This window comes from Salvelinus sp. IW2-2015, unplaced genomic scaffold (genome assembly GCF_002910315.2).
Source record: "Salvelinus sp. IW2-2015 unplaced genomic scaffold, ASM291031v2 Un_scaffold2822, whole genome shotgun sequence".
Lineage (NCBI taxonomy): Eukaryota > Metazoa > Chordata > Actinopteri > Salmoniformes > Salmonidae > Salvelinus > Salvelinus sp. IW2-2015.
This window is the reverse complement of record NW_019944122.1, coordinates 46,741-52,682: the sequence shown is the minus strand read 5'-3', so window position 1 is coordinate 52,682 and position 5,942 is coordinate 46,741. Positions and strand designations below refer to the sequence as shown.

The following is a 5,942-nucleotide window of genomic DNA, read 5'->3' as shown; positions in this document are numbered from 1 at the left end:
ACACAATCCCATCTCAAAAGTCTGTGTACATTTTGTTACGTTACAGCCTTATTTTGAAATGGATTAAATCGTTTTTTCCTCCTCATCAATACACACACACAAAACCCCATAATGACAAAGTAAAAACAGGTTATTAGACATTTTAGCAAATTTATAAAAAATTAAAAACAAAAATATCACATTTACATAAGTATTCAGACCCTTTACTCAGTACTTTGTTGAAGCACCTTTGGCAGCAATTACAGCCTTGAGTCTTCTTGGGTATGAAGCTACAACCTTGGCACACCTGTATTTGGGGAGTTTCTCCCATTCTTCTCTGCAGATCCTCTCAAGCTCTGTCAGGTTGGATGGGGAGCGTTGCTGCACTGCTATTTTCAGGTCTCTCCAGAGATGTTTGATCGGGTTCAAGTCCGGGCTCTGGCTGGGCCACTCAAAGACATTCAGAGTCTTGTCCTAAAGCCACTCCTACRTTGTCTTGGCTGTGTGCTTAGAGTTGTTGTCCTGTTGGAAGGTGAACCTTCACCTCAGTCTGAGGTCCTGGGTGCTCTGGAGCAGGTTTTCATCAAGGATCTCTGTACTTTGCTCCATTCATCTTTCCCCCAATCCTGACTAGTCTCCTAGTCCCTGCTGCTGAAAATCATCACCACAACATGATGCTGCCACCATCATGCTTCACCCTAGGGATGGTACCAGGTTTCCTCCAGATGTGACGCTTGGCATTCAGGCCAGGTGGACTCCAATCAAGTTGTAGAAACATCTCAAGGATGATCAATGGAAACAGGATGCACCTGAGCTCAAATTCAAGTCTCATAACAAAGGGTCTGAATACTTATGTAAATAATGTTTCTGTTTAAAAAAAAATATCAATTTGCAAAAACTAATCTACAAACCTGTTTTCACTTTGTCATTATGGGTAAAAACACAGTGATCCTGTCTCACCTATCATGACCCAGTCGATAGATGAGGAACATTTAGATTTATTCAATTTTAGAATGAGGCTGTCACTTAGAAAATGTGGAAAAAATCAAGCAGTCTGAATACTTTCCCCAAGGCGCTGTACGTCCCAGATGGAAGGCAAGCAGTCTGAATACTTTCCCCAAGGCTCTGTACGTCCCAGATGGAAGGCAAGCAGTCTGAATACTTTCCCCAAGGCTCTGTACGTCCCATATGGAAGTCAAGCAGTCTGAATACTTTCCCCAAGGCTCTGTACGTCCCAATGGAAGTCAGCAGTCTGAATACTTTCCCCAAGGCTCTGTACGTCCCACGATGGAAGTCAAGCAGTCTGAATACTTTCCCCCAAGGCTTCGTAAGTCCCAGTGGAGTCAAGCAGTCTGAATACTTTCCCCAAGGCTCTGTACTCCAGATGGAAGTCAAGCAGTCGGAATACTTTCCCCAAGGCTCTATATGTCCCAGATGGAAGTCAAGCAGTCTGAATACTTTCCCCAAGGCTCTGTATGTCCCAGTGGAATCAAGCAGTCTGAATACTTTCCCCAAGGCGCTGTACGTCCCAGATGGAAGTCAAGCAGTCTGAATACTTTCCCCAAGGCTCTGTATGTCCCAGATGGAAGTCAAGCAGTCTGAATACTTTCCCCAAGGCTCTGTATGTCCCAGATGGAAGTAAAGCAGTCTGAATACTTTCCCCAAGGCTGTATGTCCCAGATGGAAGTCAAGCAGTCTGAATACTTTCCCCAAGGCGCTGTACGTCCCAGATGGAAGTCAAGCAGTCTGAATACTTTCCCCAAGGCTCTGTATGTCCCAGATGGAAGTCAAGCAGTCTGAATACTTTCCCCAGGCTCTATATGTCCCAGATGGAAGTCAAGCAGTCTGAATACTTTCCCAAGGCTGCTATATGTCCAGATGGAAGTCAAGCAGTCTGAATACTTTCCCCAAGGCGCTGTACGTCCAGATGGAAGTAAAGCAGTCTGAATACTTTCCCCAAGGCTCTATATGTCCCAGATGGAAGTCAAGCAGTCTGAATACTTTCCCCAAGGCTCTGTAAGTCCCAGATGGAAGTCAAGCAGTCTGAATCTTTCCCCAAGGCGCTGTATGTCCCAGATGGAAGTCAAGCAGTCTGAATACTTTCCCCAAGGCGCTGTATGTCCCAGATGGAAGTCAAGCAGTCTGAATACTTTCCCCAAGGCGCTGTATGTCCCAGATGGAAGTCAAGCAGTCTGAATACTTTCCCCAAGGCGCTGTATGTCCCAGATGGAAGTCAAGCCAGTCTGAATACTTTCCCAAGGCTGTAGTCCCAGATGGAAGTCAAGCAGTCTGAATACTTTCCCCAAGGCTCTATATGTCCAGATGGAAGTCAAGCAGTCTGAATACTTTCCCCAAGGCTCTGTATGTCCCAGATGGAAGCCAAGCAGTCTGAATACTTTCCCCAAGGCGCTGTACGTCCCAGATGGAAGTCAAGCAGTCTGAATACTTTCCCAAGGCTCTGTATGTCCAGATGGAAGTCAAGCAGTCTGAATACTTTCCCCAAGGCTCTATATGTCCCAGATGGAAGTCAAGCAGTCTGAAATACTTTCCCAAGGCGCTGTACGTCCCAGATGGAAGTCAAGCAGTCTGAATACTTTCCCCAAGGCTCTGTATGTCCCAGATGGAAGTCAAGCAGTCTGAATACTTTCCCCAAGGCTCTATATGTCCCAGATGGAAGTCAAGCAGTCTGAATACTTCCCCCAAGGCTCTGATATGTCCCAGAGGAAGTCAAGCAGTCTGAATACTTTCCCCAAGGCTCTATATGTCCCAGATGGAAGTCAAGCAGTCTGAATACTTTCCCCAAGGCTCTGTAGTCCCAGATGGATCAAGCAGTCTGAATACTTTCCCCAAGGCCTGTATGTCCCAGATGGAAGTCAAGCAGTCTGAATACTTTCCCAAGGCTCTGTAAGTCCCAGATGGAAGTCAAGCAGTCTGAATTTCCCCAAGGCTCTGTCCGTCCAGATGGAAGTCAAGCAGTCTGAATACTTTCCCAAGGCTCTGTACGTCCCAGATGGAAGTCAAGCAGTCTGAATACTTTCCCCAAGGCTCTGTACGTCCAGATGGAAGTAAAGCAGTCTGAATACTTTCCCCAAGGCGCTGTATGTCCCAGATGGAAGTCAAGCAGTCTGAATACTTTCCCCAAGGCTCTGTGTCCCAGATGGAAGTCAAGCAGTCTGAATACTTTCCCCAAGGCTCTGTACGTCCAGATGGAAGTCAAGCAGTCTGAATACTTTCCCCAAGGCTCTGTACGTCAGATGAAGTCAAGGCTCTGAATACTTTCCCAAGGCCTTATATGTCCCAGATGGAAGTCAAGCAGTCTGATACTTTCCCCAAGGCTCTGTATGTCCCAGATGGAAGTCAAGCAGTCTGAATACTTTCCCCAAGGCTCTAATGTCCAGATGGAAGTCAAGCAGTCTGAATACTTTCCCCAAGGCTCTGTACGTCCCAGATGGACCCCATAACGGCCACTGATCAGCTAAAACAAGATAATGACTCAATCAACCTGTATTGACTAGGCCTATACCACCTTAATGTACCCAGTTTATCAAGACATTTACCACTCAAATAACAATCTGACCATTATGTTACGTAGTTAGTTTTTACCAAAGTCACATGTATAGTCTGAAGTATAATTGAATTAATGCATACACGGCTGTCTGTGGGAAATGTTGCCAACGATATCCTAATTTAATGACATTGATATTGATCTTGACCCCCCAAAAATCGGTACCGGCCCTAAAAAATTATTTTGGTCGTTCTCTAGATAGCGCGGCCGCCACGCCACAGCGGATAGCGCCGGCCGAGACTCCACACCGTCGCGCCGGCCGAGACTCCACACGGATAGCGCCGGCCGAGACTCCACACCGGATAGCGCCGGCCGAGACTCCACACCGGATAGCGCCGGCCGAGACTCCACACCGGATAGCGCTGGCCGAGACTCCACACCGGATAGCGCCGGCCGAGACTCCACAGCGGATAGCGCCGGCCGAGACTCCACAGCGGATAGCGCCGGCCCACTTCAAGCACTGGTGACAGGCAAGAGATGTCTGTCTGTCATACTTGCTCCACCAGTCTTCACAGTGGTCCTCCCTTCTTCCCCTCCTGCTGGTCCTTCAGAGTCTCATACACTATCTGGCACTGGGATACTGAAGGCCTAGGGAGGGAGGAGAGGGGAGAGAGGAGGGGAGGAGAGGAGAGGAGGAGAAGAAGGAGGGGGGGGGGATGGGGGAGAGGATAGGAGGAGGAAAGGGGGAGGAGGGGGGGTGGGAGGAGGGGAAGAGAGGAGAGGATAGAGGAGGAAAGGGGGAGGAGAGGAGGGGAAGAGAGGAAGAGGATAGGAGGAGGAAAGGGGAGGAGGGGGGGGGTGGAGAGGAGGGGAAGAGAGGAGGGATAGGAGGAGGAAAGGGGAGGAGGTAGGAGGAGGAAAGGGGGAGGGGAGAGGAGGGAGGAAAGGGGAGAGGGAGAAGAGGAGAGGAGGAGAAAGGGGGAGGAGAGGAAGAGAGGAGAGGGATGGAGGAGGAAGGGGGAGAGAGGGGAAAGGGGAAGAGAGGAGAGGATAGGAGGAGGAAAGGGGGAGGAGGGGAAGAGAGGAGAGGAGAGGAAGAGAGGATAGGAGGAGGAAAGGGGGGGATGAAAAGGGGAGAGGAAGGTGCAGTAAAAGAGGTTGGTAACACGTTTATAACAGCAATAATGCCGTCTATCTGTTTGGTGAGCGCATTTGTCGATCACTCAATATGTAGCCCGTTAGCCGTGCTAGTAGTGATAGTGGTCTGGCCGGTAGACTTTCCTTAAAAACCTTCTCAATGAAATGTTACCTGCAAAGTAGGTTTACCTGACAGAAATATCTGATTATTTGTTTCAATTCGGTGGCAATTATTTTGCAAACTCTGCCATGACACGTTGCAGCAGTAGGCAGAACAGAAACACGACTAGACCCGATCCTCTTTCAGAACATCATCTTGTTTCTCTATGAATAAGTTTAATATTGTGAGAGAGAAATAAAACTGAAAAGAAAATAACAGAATTCTAGAAAATACCGAAGAGTATAATTGTTTGTGCCCCTTAGTTGTTCATGAACCATTATTTGACCAGGTATATTGACAGAGAGTTGTTAATGAACCATTATTTGACCAGGTATATTGACAGAGTTGTTAATGAACCATTATTTGACCAGGTATATTGACAGAGTTGTTAATGAACCATTATTTGACCAGGTATATTGACAGGAAACACATTGTACACTAAGGACCCGCGGAAGAGTAGAGAAGAATGGGCCTATTTGAATGTTTCATTTGTTTTAAAAGTAGCTCTCGTGGTAGAAAAGGTTTAAAGGACCACTGGACTCTAGTAGATGCTGGCTTTGACAATAACACTGTTAGGAGGAAAGGCGTTAAACTCACCCCGGTCTTACCGCTTCCGGTCTCTGCCGCCTGAACACAACAGAATCAACAACAGGCAGAGTCAATACACCGAATGTGGCAGGAAGTCATTAATACGTTAAGGTTTAACCGTCTTATATAAAACGTCCATTTTCTCACCATGAGTACATCGCCTCCACCCAGGATCAACGGAATGGACTCTGCCTGGATGTCTGTGGGGAGGCTGGAACAAACACAGGCAGCAGTTATAAAGCTGGATGACAATCAATGAGCATGGTCACATGCACACGATAACAATAGGATTGTAGATAGTCAGACTAATAGAATAGTTGGTTTACAACTATTTAACATGCTTTGCAATAACAATATTGTAACGACCCTGGGATTATAAGGGCGGATATCGACTCTGGCGCTCGAGTATGCTTTTGCGGCAGTCGATAGCGAGCTGGACTTCGGGCTAGTAGGTCGAGGGTTCGAGACCGGCTCCCTGCTGTTTCATTACAATATCCATAATAAACCTGTTTCATTACAATATCCATAATAAACCTGTTTCATTACAATATCCATAATAAACCTGTTTCATTA

General features: G+C 47.1%; 1 long non-coding RNA gene across 1 annotated transcript in view; it reads right to left on the bottom strand.

The window, feature by feature from the left end:
• Positions 1 to 5,942, bottom strand: part of LOC112074799 (uncharacterized) — a 40,310-nt gene that overhangs the window by 25,970 nt on the left and 8,398 nt on the right. The window contains exons 3-5 of the long non-coding RNA XR_002894842.2: positions 5,517 to 5,580; positions 5,379 to 5,408; positions 4,039 to 4,132 (exon numbers count right to left, since the gene is read on the bottom strand). This is a non-coding gene — a long non-coding RNA (uncharacterized lncRNA). The remainder of the gene's footprint in view (positions 1 to 4,038; positions 4,133 to 5,378; positions 5,409 to 5,516; positions 5,581 to 5,942) is intronic.